Here is a 23596-nt window from a genome sequence, read left to right as displayed (position 1 = left end):
TTCTGTTGTTTTGTAGTAGAGACGTACTAGCTGGACCTTGCAGGAGAATGTCTGTTCAGAATCTCAGGGGTAAATCGCTGATAAAATAGACATAGCTAAAAAAAAAAAAAAAAAAAAAATTAATCTTAGGGGTAAAAATCAGATGGATTTCCTCACTTTATTACTAAACTATTTTTCTATCACCTGAAAGCTTACAGCCTCCCTATACAATAATTGATTTTCATTATTGATTCTCCTGCACAAAATTCATAGAGCTTATGAATGAGTCAGCCATGAAAAGGCAATTACAATAATAATGACTCCTGTTTCCTGGATGCCAGGTACCAGGTGCTGCAATGACATTTTAATTTCACTGATTTAATCCTTGCCATCATTCGGAGGTCAGTCTAGCCCCATTTTATAGGTGAGGAAATGGACTTTCAGAGAGTAAGATCCGACAGCAGTCATTCTAGAGGCTGAGATTCAGAGTGAAGAGCCTGGTTAGGTGCAGTAGGATTTCACTATATGCTAATCCTTTAAAAATTCCATCACCCCTACGGAGGGTAGTGACTGTATGAATCAGTTCCCACCCTCCTTCTCTAAGCGGTGGGTAAACAGTTCCCATCTTAATAAGATCCTTAGAGGAAGAGAATGAGAGAGAACAGCTCAGACGGAATCACAGTTCACCCAGGCGACTTAACCCTTCGGATGCCTGTGAGTTAAGTTCAGGCACTCACTTGCTGAAGGAGCCACAACTCTGATGCGCCCTGTTAAACGGTCCCTTCCCTTGGAGTTTGTGTTGTAAGGGTTGCGGAGTAAATCTGTGTCTTCATTTCTTCCCAGGCCGTGGGGAGGCTCATCTTCCATATTAAACAAAGCATCAGGCATTCCTGAGAACGCCTCTCCCACTGACTTGTTTTGACAACCAGGAGAGAAGATGGGAGGCGGGTAGAATGGGCTGCTGAGGACCCGAGAGGATCTAGGAGAGCCCTTTCCAAAACACTGGCTGATTATTTCCAGCTCCCTGTCAAGCTGGGCTTCTCAGAGAACAGCGTTTATCAAAGGGGAGACTCCAGGTTCTCTAATTACCCACCCCCCAGAGGGTGTTCTGAGCCTTTATCACCCTGATGGTGACCTTGTTCATGTCCATGATTCTGGCCAAAGGTTTGTTTGGTTTCCCTGAATAGGTTGAGCATTTATCAACCATTATTGGTATTTCATAACTCTTCCTCATGGTGTTGTAATTAGAATTCTTTTGCATTCTCGAATTTTGACATATGATTGTTTTTGTATGGGATACTTTGGTTTCAAAACCACAGTTTTCCCCTTGAGTGCTTGTATGGGCATGCAAAAAGGAGCTCAGGAGACAGGATTCTCCTAGGACTTTCAATTACAGTGCTTTCTTTCCAGAAAGCCCCATTTGGCACTATTTTGGTAAAGGATTTTATCATTCAGTTATGGGTTTCCCTGCCTTTATATTTCCGTGGCGGGTATTACTTCCCATTTTATACAGGCAAGGAGAGATTATTGCCTAAAATCTTAGTGATTTCGCTTCCTCCCAGAATAGCACTTTTATCATTATGTAGCAAGAATATCTACACAGATTTATTTGGTAAAGATTCTATTCAAAGGTCTAGGTACTGATTAACACTGCTTGGCCCACTGAACAATGGGTGTAACCTGGGTTTGATAAACCAAGTAAGACCTTTGTTTTGTTTTGCTGGCTGGCAAAATTGCCTGTACCATAAAATCCTTCAGCCTCCAAGGAGAAGCCAGGATTCTTCTGTTATGACCTGGTTTTTATTTCCTGTCCCTGATGGGCTGCTGAATCAAGGGAGGCACGTGCTGAAAGGAACGGCCTTGAAGATGTGTGTGTGTGTGTGTGTGTGTGTGCACTTGTGGATGTAGGTGTCTATAACACACTTGCACACATGCTCACAAACATATCACCAGCTGGGGTTCTGGTTGTGGGGGATGGGATGGTGAAGCAGCCAGTTGAACATGGAACGTTGTTTGTATCCAACTCTTGCTCCAAAGTGTCCACATCCTTTTCCTCACCTGCACTGGTCTGGGTCACTTTGCTCAGGTGGATGAAACAAAGGACTAAGGAAATTCCAGCTCCAGTAGTTTCCTGAAAGGGCTCTTCTGGTATCCTCTTTGATGTCTGGAGGATAGCGAGTTTGAGTATGAGACTGGACTAGTACGAATCCACGCCTCTCTTGGGAAAACTGCTTGAGCTTGTTCCAGAATGGGTCAATAGTGTCACACATTTCCTAAAAATAGCCCAACTTGCTAAAAACTTAAAAAAAAAAAAAAAAAGGAATCCTACTATACCGCAATGTAAGTCTCACAGCTCTCAGAATCCTCCCTGTACCTTTGGGTGAATCCCCAAAAGTGGGTTCCTTGCCCCATTTCTTGACATGGATCTGGTGGTCTTCAAGATGAGAGAAAGAAACATTAGGAAAGCCCCACTCCAGTGGATTTGATGCCTGTCCATGGCTATGTTTTAGAATGCATTATTTGGAGGAACAGAGGATGCTTAACCTGGAGGTGGGAAGTACTCTCAAAGGAGATGAGGCTTATAGCTTTAAAATAGACTTATTTAAGGGTGGAAGGGTGGAAGTTTCTGGAAGGAGTAGTTTGGTTCTGTGTAAGAACAATTGTCTAACAGTTATCCAGCAAGGAATGGAAAGCTTCCTTGAAGGTGCAGAGAAAGGGCCCAGTCTCAGGACCCTGCATGCAGAGGACAGCAGGGATGTTGTAATGTGAATTCCAGAAGTACTCAAGTTCAACTGATGACCTCCAACGTTCCTGCCAGCTCTAAGATTATATGATTCTATATCTGTAATTTTCCATTTCCCTATTAAGAAGAAATTTTCCACATTCAAATTTGTTTTAATATTTGATAAAGGTTGTAGGATGACTTTGGCTCTCTTGGCTCTAACATGTGGCTTACCCCTTTGCCCCATGGCTTAACACATCACATCGCAAAACAACATCACAACACAAAAACATCAGTGCTCTTTGCTGGACAGAGGAGATGGGAGTTTACTGACTGCTTGGTAGGAATGTGCTGGTTACATGGGACCTGGAGTGGAGAAGTTGGGAACTCTGTATCTTGCCTCCTACCCAGTCTCTGAAATTCTTCCACCCAAAAGAGATCTTACCTCAGTCTTGGGTGGTGGACACAGCAGAAGTGGTCTGGAGCCTGACTGCTCCTTATACCTACTACCTCGGGAGTTCCTCCAGCATTCTTCCAATCCCCCCCACAATTCCATATCCTTCTCATGGACCCTGTATAATACAGATATTCTCAGGAATCCTCAGAAACTCTAAGCTAAGACAGAGTGAACGTACCTTGAAAACTAACTCTCTTTCAAGTGCTCCCTCCATTGAGCTATTGGACAGAATAAAAGCCTTCTATTAAAAAAACAAAACCAAAAACCAAAGAGAAACACTAGCCTAAACACCCATTAAAGACTAGATTATAACTTTAACTTTTAAGTAGAATGTTCTTTTGTTTAAACAACGTTAAATCCTTGCCTTGAAGCAAAGATTGGTTGATTTTTTTTTCTTTCAGTTACTTTAAGAACTGAAAGTGGTCTTTTTCTCTCTCTCTTGGGTTAAGTTTATGTTGCAAGGAGAGTTCTAGGAGTTGAAAGTAAAATCTGATAATTCGAAAATGAATAAACACATACTAACTGATTTTATATCAGTGTTCACTTCAAATAGCAGAGTGTGTCAAGGATCTGAGATATGAAGACCTCACCCTGGATGGAATCACTGGGGGACCCAATGTTCAGCAATTCCAGCAATCAGCAAGGAGAGGTAAGCATTAGCTTTCAGATTCCTTTAGCTAAATTTCAGACTAAAGGCCATGAACAAAGGTGTTCAAAGCTGTTAGAAGGGGTTCAATTAGTCACAAGAGGGGTATGAATTTAAGAGACCCTGAGATACCATTACGCATCTATCAAAATGGCTAAAACTTACAAAGAATGAGATATTCAAGTGCTGGGGAAGACGTGGGGCAACTCGCAAACTCTCACGCACTGCTGGTGAGAGTGTAAATTGGTACGACCTGTTGGGAGACCGCTTGGCCATATCTGGTAAAGCTAGAGTGCCCAGGGTCCAGCAATCCCACTCCTAGGTATACACCTAAGAGAAAGGAGTTCATGTGTTTTCCAAAAGAAGTGTGTACAAGCCTGCTTTTGCAGTTATATTCCTAGCCACCCCCCCAAAATGAAACCCACCACAAATGTCCACCAACAGGAGAGTGGAGAAAGAGATTGCCATGGAATCCAACACTGAAATAAAAGCAAACTGAAATGACTGATACCACAACATCTTTCGAATGAAAGAAACCAGACCGCAGGGTATTTCATGTCAAGAAAGTTCAAGAATAGGAAAACGATTCTATGATGATGCAGAACTCTGCGGACTGTGGCAGTGGGTGGGAAAGGGGAGATGGGACGAAGGAGATGTTCTGGAGCTCAGTTTGGGTGGTGATTTCATAGGCATATGTGTTTGCAAAAATCCATCAGGCTGATAATTTAAGATGAGTGCAGTTCAAGAGATACCACTTCATGCACTACCACGAGGAGAACAAAAAGATAGTAACAAGTGTTTTGTTGACGGATGAATGGATAAATAAAATGAGAATGAGAAAATCTCATTCTCAGAGCATTTCTGGCACAGTGAAATATTCTCCAGCAATGAAGAGGAATGAAGTACTGAGACCTGCTCCAACATGGATGAACCCTGGAAACGTGCGACAGGCAAGAGGCTGGTCACCAAGGACCATGTATGTTGAATGATTCCGTTCCCGTGAGATCCCCGAGCTGGTAGACAGGAGGAAGGTTAATGGTTGCTAGGCACTTGGAGAGGATGCAAGGAGGAACTGCTAATGGGTCCAGGGGTTCTTTCTGGGGGAATGAAAATGTGCTTACATAGTGGTGATGGTTGCACAGTTCTGTGAATATGGTAGAGACCACTGAACCGAACACATTAGAAGGGTGGCCAGTCGGTTGGGCATCTGATTCTTGGTTTCACCTCTGGTCATGATCTAGGGGTCCTGAGATGGAGCCTGTGTCAGGCTATCAGGCTCTGCACTCAGTGGGGAGCCTGCTGAAGGTTCTCTCTCTCACCCTCTCCATATGCCCCTCCCCCTGCTCGCTCACACTCTCTCATTCTCAAATGAATAAATAAATCCTTGAAGAAAAGGGTGAATTTGATGGTATGTGAATTATACGTCAATAAAGCTGTTTTCTTTTTTTAAGATTTTATATATTTATTTGACAGAGAGAGAGAGAGATCACAAGTAGGCAGAGAGGCAGGCAGAGAGAGGGGGAAGCAGACTCACTGCTGAGCAGAGCGCCTCATGCAGGGCTCGATCCCAGGACCCTGGCTCTCAGGACCCGAGCTGAAGGCAGAGGCTTTAACCCACTGAGCCACCCAGGCGCCCCAATAAAGCTGTTTTTTAAAAAATGTTTAGTGTGCTTTGTGTGTATTTACACTTGGGAGAGAGAGAGAGAAGAGTGAAGATGAATTCTTCAACTGAAAACAACCACCACAGGGAAAGAAATGTGAGTTAAGGAAAGAGAGAAGAGACTGATTTGCTTGAACATCTCCCCAAAGTGTCAAGTACTTTAAAAATGGCATTTCATTTAGTTGTCACAGGAGTCCTGTTACACAGGCGTTTCCACATGAAAGGTGAGGAATTGTCTTCTTCAGTAACTTGCTAAGGTTTCCAAAGCCAGGAGTTGGGGTCCATGGCTGTTTCTCTTCCCCTCCTCTGCCCCTCAGGTGCCTCCCTCCAAGGACTAGCGTTGGCCTGGGAGCTGATTTTGTCTGGAATACTCCTGTGGCCAAAGAGGACCCTGAGATTAGGCACATGATGTGGCTTGTACGAGATCACACACCAGACTGAGTTACACCCTGAGGTACCCATGTAGGATTCTGGTACCTGGCAGAGCTGAGTTAAACCCTGAGGTACCCATGTAGGATTCTTTTGTTAATAGTCAATAAAATTAGTAGCACTATACTAAGCCCCTCATTAATTAGCTCTGTTTGGTCCAGTCATCTCAGAGAGCACTCTGGAAGGGCTCAGTGCAGCGAAGATGTGTCTGCCTGGAGCCTAGAACACCCTCCTGGGATTCTCACTCAGAGCATTTCTGGCACAGGGAATCTGACCATTTGCTTCTACCTTGTTTGTGACAAGTTAGTGGTCCATCCCCAAGGGAATAGATAAGTTAACTGTGGTGGACAAATACTATGGACTATTTCCAGCTCTTAGAAGCAGGGAACTACAGGCACATTCCAGAATATGACAAATTTTCTTACAGCTGGGGGGAAAAAAAAAAAAGCAGGCAACTGAAGTTCTTTAGCACATACTGTTCATAAATTAAAAACACAACTTCCCACAAAATAAAACTATATATTTAATGAGGATATATACATAACAAAGACCATCTAGAAACATATTTGTGTAGTGACCTCTGGGGTGAGGCAATGCAGTGGGCATGGTGTCGCCATGAGCAGAACAGCATGATTAAATCAATTCTTTATCCCCTGAGGCCTCTGAATTCTTTTTTTTTTTCTTTTTCAGCAGCATCAGATATTTTATGGAGACAGAAATTTGTCTCCTTTATTTAAATGACAGAAGCTTGAGTTCACCTGAAAGTGTCTAAATCAAAATCTACAAACAAAGTAAGGAGAAATTCCTGTGAGAGAGTGTTCCCTGGCTGGGTATGTTCTTCTGCCCATGCTGCTGGCCTTTCAGGCACAGCTCTTCGAGGGGCTCTTTCCTCCTTTCCACTCTGACATTCATGACACAGATCTTCTTGAAGGCAGACAACTATGCTGCTTGCCTCAGAAAGCCCACTGGCCTGGAAATGGATTCCGGGTGAGGAAAATTAAGGCACAGGTTGGGAACACGATTTGGCTAAGACGGGTATTAGGGGGCTGAGTTATATCCATATGTAGAAGTCTTAATCTCTCCGTACCTCAGAATGTGACTGTATTTGGAGACAGGGCCTTGAAAAATGTAATTAAGTTAAAACGAGGCCATTAGGGAGGGCCCTAATCCAATCTGACTGGTGTCTTTATAGGAAGAGGAAATTTGGACCCACAGACCCAGGGCGTGGAGGTGGGGGACAGGTATAGAGAAAAGGGCTTGTGAGGACAGAGTGAGAAGATGACCATTTGCAAGCCAAAGAGACAGTGCTCCGAAGAGATAAAACCTACCACACCTTGACCTTGGACTTCTAGCTCCCAAACTGTGAGACAATAAATTTCCATTGTTTAAGCCACTCACATCATTGTCAACTGCCAATAATTTTTTTAGAAGTGCCACAGGCTTGAGTAAATATGTAAATGTGTTTAATTCTGTGAGATTTTATAGCAGCTCTAGCCAATGAATACAGTAGGAATCGACAGAGCTGAGATGTAATCTCAAGAGGTTAAAAACAAGGGGTGCCTTGATGGCTCAGTGGGTTAAGCCTCTGCCTTCGGCTGGCTCAGGTCTGGGATCAAGCCGACGATGACATCGGGCTCTCTGCTCAGCAGGGAGCCTGCTTCCCTTCCTCTCTCTCTGCCCGCCTCTCTGCCTACTTACGATCTCTGTCTGTCAAATAAATAAATAAAATCTTTAAAAAAAAAAAAAAAGAGGTTAAAAACAAGTCTTGGTCCATTAGGTAAGTTGTCCTGTAGGTCTTGTCTTAGTGAGCAAAACTCTGGGGAAATCTTCCTAATAAAGACATCCCCGAAGATGTGTCTACCTGGAGCCCAGAACCCCCTCCTGGAATTCTCACTGAGCCTGGGTGCCTCAGTTGGTTAAGCATCTGACTCTTGATCTCAGGGTTGTGAGTTCAAGCCCCACGTTGGGCTGAATGCTGGGCGTAGAGCCTACTTTATCTAAACATTATAAAAGCCCATCTCTTGGTTGGAAGAGCTGACCAAGGTGGGTCTCTGGGAAGAACAAGAGGAATTCAATGAACTCACCCAGTCCCAGCACCCTACAGTTAGAGAAGCCCTGAGCAGTTGGCTGACTGACAGGACACCTGGCAGTTATGGAGCCCTAGGTGAGGGGGAGTCACCATACTTGGGGAGAGACATTCAGCTGGCAGTGCCTCTCAACTGCCAATAATTCCTTTACAAGTGCCACGGGCCTGAGTAAATATGTACTTCTCGTGAGCTTTTTTTAAAGACTGCTCACTCAAACAGTCCATTGTAGGTTTTTAAAAAACCCATGTTCCTTCTGATAGCAGACCAGAGATTATTGTTCCTATATTAAAGGACCAACGAAGGTTAACAAAGTTCATGAATGGCGGGGCTGAGTCTGGGTCCATCCACAAGGCTGAGGAGGTATGCCAGCATAGGAAGATGTCCCAGCAGGGAGTGGAGAATAAAGGTTACTTCCTGTACTCTTGAGTTTTGGTGAAGTCGAAGCAAAGCGCCACCCATTGTTCTTGGTAGAATTCATGGTGCCCATGTCTGGCTTGTGTCAGTGTCACTGGGCTTCTAGGAGTCCAGGAGTTTTACTGGTAAAGGACAGATTAGACACTATATGTCTGCATATTTGGGGAGGGGGACCTTGTAGCGGTGATTTGGGGTAGGGATATAGTGGGAAGGCCGGGATAAAAATAGGCAGAAAAAAGGGGAGGAGGGACAGGTCAAGTTCCACTGGCTCCCCGGAAAGGTTTGAGAACCTCTGAAAACTTGGGCTATTTTTTAACCAACAGCGGGCAACCTTGGGGTCTGCCTTAGAACCTTGTTAATGCTCATAGGCAACACCGTTCCCACGCTATTATGCTATTGGTCCATGGTAGACCAAGCCAAGTCCTATAGGATTTAAGGCAGCCCAAGCTCGTCTGGGCCATATGAACTTGTTTGCTTGGCTGGTCTGGTTGAAATACCTGTTGAAGAAGGTATCTCAGTTTATCTTGGCTCAAGGCGGTTGCCAACTTCTCATGCCCATATTTAAGTTATTGTGGTTCCCAGTGGAACCCAGCTCGATAGTCCTGGGGACTTTACATTCTACACCTATCACTGACATGGCAGGAGACCTTGGCAAGCTACATAATACATGAGCCTCAGTTAGCCCAGCCATAAAATGGGAGAATCATTTTGACTCCATAGGGTTGCTGAGAGGAATAAGTGCACTTGATCTTTGCCAAAAGGCTGAGAAGCAATGCTGAGAGGAGTAAGTGAAATAAAAATATAAAATGCTCCTGGCACAGGGTGGGCATTTAAAAATATTAATTTCCTTCCTTTCACTCAAAGGAAGTTTGTGCCATTCATTCATTCATTCATTCAACAAAATCTTATTTATTTAAAAATAAATAATAATAATAAATAAAAATTAATAATAATACGTAGGCTCCACACCCAACATGAGGCGCCAACTCACAACCCTGAAATCAAGAGTCACACGCTCTACCAACCGAGCCAGTCAGCACCCCCGTTCAACAAATTTTATGGAGTGCCAAGTAGAAGCTAACAAACGATGCCCCCTGTGCTTCTGCAACACAGTGACCCAGATATCTCAGCCCTTATGAAACATTTAGTCTAGTGGGTAAAAAGGAATCAGGTGTCAGGGAAATCGTGGCGTCACGTTTTCTCAGCCTTGTTCTTTGATATCTTGTCACTTGGCCATGGGGCTAGACATGAACATGATGCTCAAGGGGAATTCTGTGAACCAACCTTGAGAACAAGACAGCGGTGACTCAAAACAGGTTAGTTTCCGTCAGCAGCAAAAGAAGGGCTGGGGACGAGGTCAGGGAGCCCAGCAGCTGTCACAACAATCACCACCATCTCCTACTTATGTGGGACTCTTCTCCCTGTGCAAGCTAAGTGCTTTCCGGGCATTACTCAGTGAATTCTCACAGCCTCCTCAGGTGGCAGGAGGGGTGGAGATTATTAGAGATGAAGCATGCACGGCAAGAAAATAAGTGCTTTGCCTGCAGTCACACAGCCGGCAGAGGCGCCTGATCCAGAATTGGGTTGCCCAACTTGGAGCCCATTGGCTCACATTCTGACCTTCAGGGCCGTGAGGTCAGGATGCTGTGTCAGGCTGTGGGAGGCGGGGCCGATGGTGGTGGGCGGGGCCGATGGTGGCAGGACAGCCTTTCTGCTTGTTCCTACAGTCTTGAAATAAGGGTTCTAATTCTGCGCTGTATTCTGTTCAGGTAGCCCTGAGAGTTCCATTTGTGGATACCCCAGTGTCTGTCTCTTCCTTGTCCCTTGATACTGTCCATAGGATGTTAATGCCATGGGACCCTAGAGGCAACCTAGCCCAATCCCTTTGTGTTACATATGAGGAAACTGAGGCCCAGAGAGATGAGAGGACTTACCCACGGCTGCACAGAGGGGAGGTGGCTGATTGAGGTCTGGAGCTCAGCTCCCAGCCACCACAGCTGCCCTCCCCGCTGCATCACCGGGAAGACTCCCAACAGTGGTCTGGGTTTATAATCCCAGCCCTCCCTGTTCTCATCTGCCACTCCTGACATCCCACCTTGGAGTTTCTCCCGGCAGAGTGCCTCTCTGGGATTTCTCCTGGAGCCCTGCCTGCCGTGAGTGCTGTCGTGGGCACTGGCCGCAGAATAGATGCCCGGAACTCCCGCGGCGTCTTGGAGCGTCCAAGCAGGGGAGCCACAGCGGCCGCCATCCTTGCTCTTGTCCGCAGCACCTGCTCTTCTGAATCCCCTTTCTCGCTTGAGTGCCGAGTGCACTTAGCACATGTGGGAATATTTTCCGATGACAGTAACTTCTTCTCCACCAGAGATAACATCTGTGTTAGTAAACTCTTTTACCTACCAAGCTTGCCACTTTCTTCCACCGCACGCTCACACACCTCCGGGGCCTCCAGTGCTTTGGTCAGGGGTCGCCGTCTTGGACAAGGCTATCTGCGGCCTATGTCCGCTGACCATCCCGCCTCTCGCATCTTTTACCTTCGGGAGCCTGGTGGGCTAGCCGGAAATTGCACTCTGCCTCTCCCTGTGGGGTCCCCACGCTTGAAGCCTTCTGGTACAAATGTGGGTAGATGGCCGTAGGTGGGGATGATCTACTTTTTATGCTTGTATTTTGATGTCAGCTTAGCACTTCTTGGGTTTTTAGATCTTCTCTCTCTCAGGGTCCTGGGAGCAGGGAGGCTTAAGCTTTGTAGATTCCCATGGCCTTTTTCCTGGGAACATTCCCGAGGACCTCACAGACACTGCTGCCGCTGGGATGCTGCTGCTGAAGACTGCTGCAGATGGACCTCTCCGCCTGCCCATTCCCCCCCAGCACAGGTGGCCTGGTCCGTGCGGTCCCATAGGAGCTTGCTGTGGGGGCCCCAGGGCTTTGGTTCACAGGAAGGGAGAGAGGAAAGGTCCAGGTGCAGTGAGGGTGAGAGATCACTGCTTCTGCTATGAAATGGGTCCCCTGTGGCCCAAAGGTGACGCTGTCTAGGGACATAGCTCTAGGATTCTACAAGCACTGATGGGAGGCCTTCCCATGGAGCTGTGGTTTAGCTGTCGGGTGGTGGGACAGTATCAGCACTGGGAGCATCAGAGAGTGGATGTGCTCAGCCTGTCCTTTTCGGTCGAAAGAAATCTGCTTTGGGTGCCTGCCGCGTGGACAACCTGCCCCCGTGGAGCTACCTAGCGCCTCTCTTGCCGATGCTGCAAGCATTGTGCCTCTGTTTCATCCATCTGCACGCTCTGAGAAGTGGTACTATTACCGCCATCTCGCAGATGGGGAAACTGGGGCGCAGAGCAGGCCTGGCGCGTGAATGGAGTGAGGCTGAGAACGCGCGTCTGACCCCAGTGGGCAGGTCATACTGCATCCTGTCCTGTCGACATTCACACCTAAACCCAAACGGAAGGAAAAAATGGCTTCAGAAGGAAAATAGTGTTAGTCATTTCTCTGATGGTCAACATAATATATGTCGATTGTAAAAAAAAATTCCGATGGTAATTCCGAGGCAGAGTGCAAATTTGGGACGTAGATTCCTCAGATGGGGAAGAAGGGGGAAGGTGAGTGGCTTCAGTTGTAATAGCAAGGCCTTCTGGTTTGGGTTTTTTTTTTGGCTTGGTGAGTGCGTGGATGTTCTATTTTTCTTGATTGCCTTCCTGTATATCGTAAATATTGCACACTAAACTCAAATCACTCAATCTCCAGAGCTCAAGATTATTGAAGATTATTGAAAATGAAGGAATTTAAACTATTATTTCTAATACCTGGGGCATTAAGGACTGGAGGACTGTTTAAAGAGCCAGAAAGGGGAGCACTTCCCGTGAGAATGCAGGAAAGCGCTTGGGCAGAGAAACAATCATGGAATTCGTTATTATAAAATCAAAAATTATATCAGGCATTCTGCAGATAGTTAATGGGGGTCTATATGTGTCAAACACTGGATTAGGCCCTAAAAAATAAACACACTCCTGTTCTGGAGTTTTCGTTCTAATGAGAAACAAAGGTAAACATAGGCCAGTAGTCAGCAAAATCATTGTACAAACTGGGCTGACGGCAGTAAGAAGGGTGTTTTTTTTGTTTGTTTGTTTGTTTTTAAGATTTTATTTATTTATTTGTCAGAGAGAGAGAGAGAGCGTGCACAAGCAGGGGAAGTGGCAGGGAGAGGCAGAGGGAGAAGCAGGCTCCCCGCTGAGCAACGAGCCCTATGTGGGACGCGAGCCCAGGACGCTGGGATCATGACCCAAGCTGAAGGCAGCGGCTTAACCCACTGAGCCACCCAGGCTCCCAAGAAGGGGTGTAAGTAGAGCTAACATCCCAAGAGAGAAGGTCCCTTGGAAGGGAGGAGACTCCAGTGGACTCATCTCTTGGTCCCAAATGTTTCCTCTGTCATTTCCCACTGCAGATTTGGGGAGCAGCACAGCAAACTCGGGGAAGGAGGCGAGGGAAGAGACAGAGCCAGTCTGAGGCACGCCAAGGAGGCCTAGAAGCCCCAAACGCCACCAGTCTGGGGCTGGTTCCACCCTGGGTGTGCCCAGAGCCTATGCATTATACTCTAATGAGGGGTTGGGCCAATGGTGGTGTGTTTCTTTCTTTTTTTTTTAATGAGGTGCTGCTTTGCATAGATAAATACTATGATTGTGATGTGGGAACTAAATGGCAGATCATTATGCAAAGAGCACTGGCAGAGGTGAGATTATGAAACCAGTTCTGCTTGAGGCCTGCTGCCTGAGCGTGGGAACTAGGAGGTGCCTGACTGTCTGTGCCTCCACCTGGGCCAACTGGCTGGAGGCTGCTGGTCCTGGACAGGAAACACTCCTCTTCACTGTGTATCCCAGACTCAGAATCCCAGGAGAGGGGAACAGAAAGGGGAAGGCAGGTGGCTCCTCCACCCACTGTCGTGCCTGCTCTTGCAGTTGGTGGGACCCAAACTCTGCCTTTAACGGATTCCTGATTGTGGTCAGACAAGAGTGGGGGCTTCGGGTGTCCCGCAGGAGACTCCAAGAAATCCTAGGCTTGGGGGGAGGCAAGAGAACAGGGAAAGGAAGAATGACCTTGGTTCTCCGTGTCCAAGCTGGTTTCGCAGCGGGGACAGCTGGGTCTCAGGGAGATGCAGGGCAGTCAGAGAAGAAAACTCCAGCAGCCTGGAGAGAGGCAGAGAAGACGGCCGAGGAGGGAGTCTGGGGCTCCAGCATCCAGGCCGTGGGTGCTCCCATGATGCCTCATGAAAGGGGGACTCAGAGCTGCTGGAGTAGTCAACCAGCTACGAAAGGCAGCACACACAGTTTGTGCTTTGATGCGCCCACCCATCTGCCTTTCGTCAGGCTCAGAAAACCTGCTGAGGGTGAGCATTGTTGACAGCTTCCAAGAGGTCAGATCCAGGAGATATATAAAGCCAAGGTCAGCACTGCCAGGGAGGAAGACCCAGGAGCCTGCATCCCAGGTGTTTGGTGCCCTGAAGGCTGCAGTGAGAGCGCCCCCTACAGAGCACATCAAGGAGAGGCAGCCTGGGGAACAGGAAGCTGGAGAGTTTATCAGGCAGGGCAAAAGCCATCAATTCTTTTACTCAACCAACTATTTGTTGGGCAACTCATTTTTTCGTGGAAGTGAAATCAGAACAACCTCCTTATGTTACACATCTGGAGAACAACCAGAGTTTTCCTCCTGGTTTTCCTTGGTTCCTCAGCACACTGTTACAACATCAGCTCAAAAGAGGAAGTGAGACTGGCTAATGGTCTTCATTACGTCCAGACCTCCCTTCCTACTTCTACTGGCAGGGCAGCTGGAGAGAGGCAGCATGGGAATTGGGGGAGGTGGTTCCACCTTTCCCAAGCTCTTGGGACTCAGTGGGACGTCTCTGGATATTCCCTAGACATGTTGGGTGATGTGGCAAGGAGTGTTAATGATGCAATTCAATTACGCCAGGCTGTTAATGAGCTAAGTGCTGTATCTTCATTATGCATCAAATACTGGAAGACATTAAATGCTTACAGTGTCCCAGGCCTTCCCGATACAGAGCATCATGATTCTGTAAGAAGCTCGGAATCCCTACTTGTCCAGCTTCTTCAATGACCTGATCTTAAACTGATCCGTAAAACTAACTGTGACTCTTACTCCTAGGGCTCTAAGAGAGCGAATTCATGGATGATTACAATATTCATGTTTCATGCCATCCTGGGAATGGTCTTTGGACCTTGTTCTACTCTGTTCTCATTGTCAGTGCCCACCACAGCACTGATTCCAGTCCTGGAAATGAGTGCTAAGGAAATTACTCAACAGAAGCAAAAAACTGCATGTTCCAAGATGCTTGCTGCTGTTAAAAATGGGAAACAACTTAGCACAGAGGAGATACGAAATGTTAGAAAGCTAGTTGAGAAGATGATAGCAAATTTGTACATGGTATCTTATACAACCACTAGAAATGGGAATAATAATGCCTTTGCAGAATGGTGTAATATATTTCTTATTTGGCAGCAAATGGAAAAGGTAGAATACAAACAAGTATATATATTTTGGCAACCTGTAAGGTATGCATTGATTTTAAGGCTTGTTTGCACAATAGATCATTGTATTAGAATGGTGGAATGCTGGGCATTTTATTATTTTACAAAATTAGTGTTAATGTTAAATATAATTTAAAAGCACTCTAAAAAGAAGAAAAAATGCTACTTTAAAATATCATAGAAACCCTTCATGATTAGCTGTTTTCCCTCTGACCCTGAACTTGATTCTCAAAGTGAGGCGTTGTAGGGTGACCTTGACATTATTTTCAACATGCTGATTTAGTCCTGCCTCACCTGGGACCAGAACCTCCTATGACAGTAATCCAAGAATCAGAAGTTCAGCCAGGCTGTGAAATTATTCTAACACACATTCATGATTGAGAACCACTGTTTCAGAAGTTCTCAGAATCAAACTGTAAGCAAATGACAAGAGGGAGAAATTGACTTTCTCTCCTGAGAAGCAGACCGATTCTCTGAAAACTAGTATGTTCAGGAATCAGTTCATCAATCTTTGAATTTACCAAAGATTTCAATTTAGCAAACTTATCTTAAACTTGTGTTAAACAATAATCTTCCAAAAATATTCAATGAATATATTCTCCACGAACATCTGATTGCATTCTGCCTGAATATGTTGGTAACTATCCATTAAGAATATGTTCCTATATGATTCAATATATTCCTCAGGAATATATTTCTTGCAAAATATTTTCATTAAATAACATACTTAAAAGAAAATATATTCATAAGTATATACTTATATGAAAATAAAGTCATTCTATGTCTCTGAGTTTTTGACAAGTGGAAAATTCCTTCAATCGCTGTTAAGAAAAAGAATTCATTGAGAATATTTAAGAAGTTTTTGTGAAATTAGTGAATTTAGTGAATTCAGAGTTGTCGTTCAACAAACTGATCCTTTGAGGGATTCAACTTTTGTTGAATTGACCTAGAGTCCTCTCAAAAAGCCCAAGGGACTCTGGGCTATGCTGAGGTTCAGGAGCAAGTGAAGGTCCAGGGGACTAAGGTCAGGTCAGCAGGCTGAGTAAGGATCTGGGTGTGGGAGGTGTCTCCTAAGAAGAGGTTCCGATACTCACCCTGAGAATCCTGAGGAGGCCAGTGGTGGCTATTCCTCTTTCCACATCCAGTGGGGGCTAAAGCCTGCCAACTGTTTCATCACAGGGGAGAAAGCAGCCTTTACCAGTTAGAGATGTTAAGACCCATTCTATGGAGTTTGGAAAAGGGAGGTAATGGTTTGCAACAGACCTGGAGAAGTGGGGACAGACTGCACTGTTAGAGGGAGCCACCTAATGTCTTACACTCCTTACCTAAGGGGGTACTTCCCCAACGAAATCTCCTTTCTCCCCTGCGTGACCTTCCTCTGTGACTCTGCCATAGCTCTGTTGCTTACGCAAATTCGCACATGACCGCCATTTTGGGCTTCACCCTGACAGTTTGGCAGCTACTGAAAGAGCCCTCAGAAGGAGACTGTGTTGGTGCCAATGCCCACAGAGAGTCTTAGATAATCCCTGACAACCTCAGGTCACATCTACTGAGTGTTTTCCATATTCGAGTCAGTGTCTTGCCAGCTTCCATGCATGGTCTCACTTAAACCTCACTACACTGAGACCTAGAGATGCCAACTCATTGCTCCAGGCCTCATAGCCCCCTGTGCAGTTGACCTGAACTTTGACACCAGGTAGGTCGGCTCCAGAGCTTCTGCCTCCTTTGTTTAGAGAGAAACTCTCAGTTTTATCAACCGAAACCCATCTATCTGCTGCCAGTGTAGTCTTGAGGACAGATATTTAAAGAGAAAATCAGGAAGTGAAGGAAGACATATTCTCATAGCTGGCCTGCTGTGAGCTTGCTACAGATTTTCAGACTGGGCCAAATGGACTCTGGTTTTTGGGACCAACAGTAGATGAAAGCTGGGTGACTCCTTATTCAATATAAAAGGAATCAATCAGCAATACAGGTCCTGAGGAACTCCTCTGAGTGTCATATCCCAGGGGAGATGCAAACCAACTGACTTAAGCTTGTTTTTGTTGGGTTGCTTGAGAACACACAAGATGTCCAGTTAAATTTGGATTTCAGATACACAACAAATAAATTTTTAGTGTAAGTATGTTCCAAATACTACGGGGGATATACTTATACTAGCAAATTTTGTTGTTTATTTAAAATTCAAACTTCACTGGGAATTTTGTATTTCTATTTGCTAAATCTGGCAACCCAATGTCTTTGGGGAGATAGCTCACAACTCAGGCAGTGTGTTAATAAAGACAGAGCGAGAGGTACAGATAATGGGGCCTTTGGAGAAGGGAGAGTTCTGGATATAAATCCAAGGAGGTAACATGGTCTCTGGGTAACAGACTCAGTGGAAGGAGCTTTGTGATGGGAAGGGTGCTTGGCAGAGCTGGTTCCTAAGGATAGGAGGGAAGGATCCAGAGGGGTAGAGAGGAGGGAAGCCTCCAAGACAATGTAGGGACAAGGAAATGTCTAAAGGGGCTTTGTGTTGGGGAGGACCAGAAGTGAATGATGGGTTTGTGGAGGATCTTGAGTGTCCTGCTAGGGATTCTGGACAATGTATTTTGGAGAAGGATGGGTGGCTAGTTGAAGTAGGATTTTAGGTTTGGAAGATTAATCTGGTGATGGCACAGAGGACTGGTGGGAATGGTGAGTGGGACTGGGAGCTGAGCACGAGGTGGTGAGGGTCTGTGGGTGAAGGTGACCAAAAGGATACTCCAAAGCAATGGCCTCAACTTACAGGTACAATATCCAGGTGCCCATCAGGAAGATCGGTAGCCCAATGTGACTGTCTTCTATCAAGTGGGAGATCTGGGCCCTGCTGGGTACAGAGGAGGAGAAAGCAGCCATGGTTGCAGAATCTCACAGGGAAGATACTCATGTCCTTGGCGCCCTCTGAAGTCTCTCACCACAGAAGATGAAGGCAGAGTGAGTGTTATATCTTGTTCTCTTTTATCCACTCTCCCTACCACACACACACACACACACACACACACACACACAAACACACGCGCTTGTGCACACACACCCTACTGTTGCTTATTCAGTTTATTAGGTTTCCACAGAAAGCGAACTCCTTTCTAATCTCACATAATATTTATTCGGGATGCAATTTCAGCCTTGCATTCTATTGTTTTGCCTCCCTTGGAGCCAGTCTTTCAAAGATCTATTCTCCTGCCAAAGCTGACCCTTCTTCTGTGGGTCCTCCTGCAGCTAAGACAACCCCTATTGCTTGTCAAGGGTTTTGAGATGCTCTAAGGAAAAGTACTTCGGCGGCATATAGGATTACAGCTACACGGCCAGCTCATCCCTTGCTCTGGCCCTGGCAGCATGCCAATCCTGAAAAGCCCACTCAGCTGTTCTAGGTTTTCCCAGAAGAGCTACCTGGGCAAGAAAGGAGAGGCCCAGACATGTTGGAGATGGCAACTGTTCCAGCCCTTTCCCGGGACTGGGTGGGACAGGGCAGATCCACAGGGGCAGGGCGGGAGGGAGGAGGCTGCTCCAGCAGGGGCAGAGCCCTGGGTACTCTGGCTCTATCTGATCTTCTCCCTACCCTGGGGTGATTGTGGGCTGGGCTTACAGCACCCGTGACTTTCCAGAATGGCCTGGAGGACAGGTGTGGCCCCTGTGAAGAGGGAGAACATTAACCCCCCCAGCCCCCCAGCATGTGATCAGTATTCAGTGAAGGAAAGGTGTTCAAACCCTAACTCAAACACCTCATTTCCTGCCTGCTGCTGGCAGGTCTTAGGCTGGGTGACTGCTACTTTTTCCTCCCACTGAGCAGAGTGGGTGTGTGTCTGTCTTGGTGTCTTCCCTGTGTAACTGACCAAGGCCAAGGTGTGCTTGGGCTTATGTCTCTTGCAGGAACACGGCTAGCTTGCTCATGCGAGGACAGCTTGGCCTTGGCATCAAGGTGACCCAAACTTCAGGGGTGAGAATGGGGTGGGGGGAGGCAATGTGCAAACTGCCCATTCATCCTCACCATGCCAGCCACTTTCCCATGGGGAAGACTCACAGGCTCACCTTAGCTGCACACACCATTGCCCAAAAGCTAAACCATGCAGCCCATTGGGGTCCTACCCCAGCCCCACAGACCTGCAGCCTTTCCTGTTCTTTCGGCAGCCCTGGCTTATGCATGGACGGTGTACCTTTTCCCTGAGTGTCCTTCTTCCATCAACTTCTCTGCTTGGGGAACTCCTTAGGGGACAAAACTTGCCCCAAAGTCATCTCTCCCATGAAGCCTGCCAGTTTCCTCCTTTGACGCCTTCTTCTTAGGGCTCTCTTCTGTCCCTTTGCTGGAGACCGCACTTAGAAAAACTGTTGCTCTGGAGGCTTTGTGTCCCCAGCTTTCAGCCCTGTGCAAGTCTCCGTGATTGCTTCTTGACCCAGCCTGGGTCCACTGAATGTTTGGGGTCTAGCCTGGCTGGACTTGGAGGTTCTGTGGGAGATGATGCCTACAACCTAGGCTTTGACTTCCCTTTCCACTTCCAATGGCCTCCCCAGAGTGGGCTGCTGACCCAGCAGGAAGTCCCCAGGTCAGTGTCCATGCACACCACCTGTGGCTTGTCTCAGCCTCACACCCGCCTTCTCTGGCTCATTTCTGAGGCACCGGGTTCCTCCTCTATCCCCCAGACTCCTCCACTGACCGCTCCCTGGCCTTTCTTGCTGAGTCAGCCGTCCGCTAATTGCCACCAGCTGGCCAGGCTGCCTTCCCGAGATGCAGCGGGCTGCCTGTGCAGGGAGGCCGACCCTGGGTAGCTCTCGTGCTGGGGGAATTGGCACTGCTTTCTCTGGAGAATGTTGGGGGAGCTATCCTAGCCACGCCCGGTATGGGGTGAGGTGGGGAGAAAGACCCAGGAGAATGTAGGGAGATGGGGAGTGGGCCTGGGGGAGACCAAGGGTCCCCCTTCAACTGTTCACAGACTTTCTTTACAGCAGTGGTTCTCAAAGAGGCAGGGTGATTCCCTTTTCCAACCCTCACCTGCCTGGGGCATTTGGCAACGTCTGGAGGTGTTTTTGGTTGTCACAACTGGGAGGGGGAGGGGAGAGCTGCTGGCATTCAGTATGTAGAGGTTGGGGATGCTGCTAAGTGTTCCGCAATGCATAGGACAGCCCCACGACAAAGTCTTACTTGACCCACAGTGTCCACAGTGCCAAAGTTGAAAACCTTCCTTTAGAGAAAAGAGGCTGGGGCTGGCTGGGATAGGGGCCTCAGGGCTTAGGGGAGGGCTGGAGCAGGTTTTCATTTGTCTGGGGACTGCCCCTCGGGTCCCTACAGGGAGCCACCAGCATCTCCCTGCACTCGCCCTGCTCCTCACTGCCCTCCCCCATCCCCACCCCACAATTCAGGTCGGGGAGGAGGCGCCCATTTCTGCAGCCAGCAGGCATTAGATGTGGAGAAAACCTCTTACCTTCCTTTATTTCGCTCCATATCAGACCACGGTTTAAGAAGGGCAAGGAAGCAAGGACTTTCTTCCCATTTTTCCAAAAACGCTATATAGGAAGGAACATTTTTTTTTCTTTCATCCCCTATATGATAATATTATTCACCACCATGCACTGATTGCTTGCTTTGTCCCTGGAACTTTCACACACACACGATGTGATATCATTATCACAACAACAACGCTCTGAAATAGCTACCGTTATTCCTTGAAAAAAACCCCAGCTGAGGTCCACACTAGTTGTGGACCTTGACCAAATCACAGAGGTAGAAGGGGTGTTGCTGAGATTGGCACCAAGCCCTTCCTCCCAACCGGTGAATGGAACCCCCCCAGAGATTTCTCCTGTAGGAAGTCAGTGTCATAGAGACACTTTTCTTTCTTCCTCTCTTTTCTTTTAAACACTCTACGAAACCAATAGAACTTTCTAAGTGAAAAGGACCACAGGGGCTCTCATGTCTTCCAGAACCATATGGGTATGAGCAAGGGGGGACCAGGAGAGAGGCTTCGGGCCACCAGGCAAGAGGAGGCTGCCCGTGGACGTGACTGATTCCCGGCAAGGGTGACTAATGCTGCCATGAGTCAGCCTGGGCCCCGGAAAGGTCCTCTTCCTCCTCCAGGCCCCATGTTCCCCAGCCCTGGGGGTGATCAGGTGCCTGGAAGGAAGGACCAGGTGCCCCTCCCAGAGAGCATGGTCTGGTCGTCTTCTGCTCAGGCGTCCATCCGTCCATCTGTCCATCCGGGGAGCTCTTGCTGGGCTGCGGAGGGCCTCTGGAGCTTCGAGGCTGCAGGAGGCAGGCAGTAAACAGGAAATGGTTAAGTAAGAGCAGGTGGGGCATGCCGGGTGCTGGAGCAGGGCAGGAAATAGCTAAGCGGCTGAATGGACTCAAAAGAATGTTCTGCCCTCCTCCCCGAGGCTTTGGCCAAGGGCTGTCCACCCACCCCTCCCTGCCCTGCACTGAGAGGCACCCAGCCCAGCAGCCGGCTGACCCCCTGCTGCCCTCCTCGGTTCTGCTGGGGCTGGGAGGTGCCGGGAGGAGAGGGCCCAGAGTACCAGGAAGCCCAGCCAGGAGCGATGGGGCAAGAGGAGGGGGTTCCTTCCCTCCAGGGCTGTGAACCAGGCCCATCTCCAGTGGCCCAGGAGTGAGGGGTTGGGGGGCGGGGTGTGAGCAGCCTCTCCAGGCCCCAGAGGTTGTTTTCCTCCTCCTGGCTCTTTGTTCCCTAGAGGGCCCTTTGTGTTGACTGAGGCTCCTACCCTGGGCTAAGCCCAGGGCTGGAACAGTGGCCTGGGATCTGGACAGAAAAGGCCGGAAGACGCAGGGGTCTCCCCTGCTTTCCCCTTTGCTCCTCACAGCAGCAGGTGTCCCGGCAGAGGGGTGGCACTCTCTTATAAGGTGAGATGAGGAGCCCGAGGTTAGGGAAGTGGCGTGGCTCACACGAGGAAAGGGCGCTGGGGCTCGAACCACCCCCCGCTTTTGCCTTCCTGCCCTTCTGCTGCTGTACCTCTGCTCCTTGGTGCCTCTCCTGTGCAGAGAATTTTCTTCGCTCTACCCCGGAGTAAAATTAGTGGTGCTCTGGGTGCTCTCCTGACACCATTCTCAGGGGACCCACCCTTGTGGGCAAGCAGGGCTCTGCTTCCCAGGGTCCTCTTGCAAGTGGGCTGCTTCTCTGCTGAGCAAAGGGTCCCATAGCTCCGGTCTTGCAATGTCACTGACACATTACTGTCTGGGGACTCTGGGGCAGTCAGGTATGAATACCCAGCCCAGGCCTCAGCAGGCATGATTCCCCGGGTGCCTGAGGGGCCCACGGGGACACTGAGGCAGGCATAGCCTGTTCCTGGTGCTGGTTGTTTCTTGTTCCCCAGCACATGGCTCCTGGGTGCGGCAGTCTTGCAAGGGGGAGTTGAAGGCCTTAGCCCCTGAGTAGGGGGAGAAGCTGTGCTCAGGTGTTTTCCCGATAGCAGTGGACATAAAGGGTATCTCAGCCCCCAAAGAATGAGAACAACCAAGTTGATTGGGTATTATGTTCTGTTTGTTTATAGTAAGTATATATTTAAGTATGTGCATGTATGGATTTACATGCATATTGGTGCACAGCAACCCAAAGAAGAGGTACTAGGATTATTCCCATTTTCCAGATGAGGCCTAGAGAAGGGAACTGACCTGCAGTGGTGGGTCAGGTATTCTGACTTCAGCCCCAGGAGGCTGGCTCTGGCCCACACTCTGGCAGGTTTGCCTGGGTGGGAGCCTTTGAGGAGGCCCCATTTGTTCTCCTCGAGGTCTCTCGTAAGATCCCTGTTCTGTAGGAAAATTTCCTTGTCTCTGAGGAGCCAGAATTTCCTGGGCATACACCAATATATCCGAGGCTCTCGGGGTCTCTGATTGAGAATGCCAGAAAAGAGGAGGAGAAAACAACTGGAGGACTTGTCAGTTCTCCAGGCTGGGCCATGGGCATGGCGTCTTCACGGTGCCACTGTTATGGGGCCCTGGGGAAATTCTGCCATCAATTCTGTTCATTCAAGAGCCGTGGGTTGGCACCAACTTTGTGCCAGTCCCTGGGCTGGGCGCTGGGAGGAGCCAGCTAGAGCAGACCCGTCCCGTGTGCCCTGGGGTGTTGGTGGAAGCAGAGGAGTATTTTTGTGCATCTTTTGATTCAGCGTGGTGGATGCTCCGAGGGGAGTGTGTGGGTGGGGAGCGTGGAAGCAGGGACTTGGTACTCAGCAGAGCCTGGGAAGTCAGAGGAGGTGTCCTGAAGGTGAGCGGGATTGGCTGAGCCTTGAAGGAGGACCCCACTCAACCAGGAGGAAGAAAAGGGGTGGGCATGGGGAGCAGAGGGGACAGTGCAGGCAAAGGCTTGGAGGCCTGCCGTGCTAGTGAAAGCAGAGCACAGAAGCACCTCAGCATTGCTAGAGGCCGCAGGCCAGAGAGGACCTGGCAGGGTTGGCATCACAGGGCCAAGGAGGCCATGTCGTGGTCAGGGCCCTGGAGCTTTCTCAGCCTCCTTGTCCTGGCCTGAAAGACCCTCTGCAGAGAGAAGGGCCTTGGGGGAGGACAACGCAAGAGGTGGACCCCCCCGGCCCCCCCGCACCCTGCTTCAAGAGTTGCGATGACGCTATAGTGACAGACAGTAGAAGGACAGAAGGATGGATGTTTATGATCATGGACATGGTAAACAGTGCGCGAGATCCGCCCCTCACCCCTC

At 48.2% G+C, this 23596-nt stretch overlaps 1 long non-coding RNA gene across 1 annotated transcript in view; it reads left to right on the top strand.

The window, feature by feature from the left end:
* LOC116591569 overlaps positions 1-6950 on the top strand; it is a 36615-nt gene extending 29665 nt beyond the window's left edge. Inside the window, exons 3-4 of the long non-coding RNA XR_004286055.1 lie at positions 3696-3807; positions 6584-6950. This is a non-coding gene — a long non-coding RNA (uncharacterized LOC116591569). The remainder of the gene's footprint in view (positions 1-3695; positions 3808-6583) is intronic.
* The last annotated feature ends 16646 nt before the right edge of the window (positions 6951-23596 follow it).

This window comes from Mustela erminea, chromosome 5 (assembly GCF_009829155.1).
Source record: "Mustela erminea isolate mMusErm1 chromosome 5, mMusErm1.Pri, whole genome shotgun sequence".
Lineage (NCBI taxonomy): Eukaryota > Metazoa > Chordata > Mammalia > Carnivora > Mustelidae > Mustela > Mustela erminea.
Note: the sequence above shows the minus strand (reverse complement) of the source record. Positions and strands in the feature narration are given on the sequence as shown.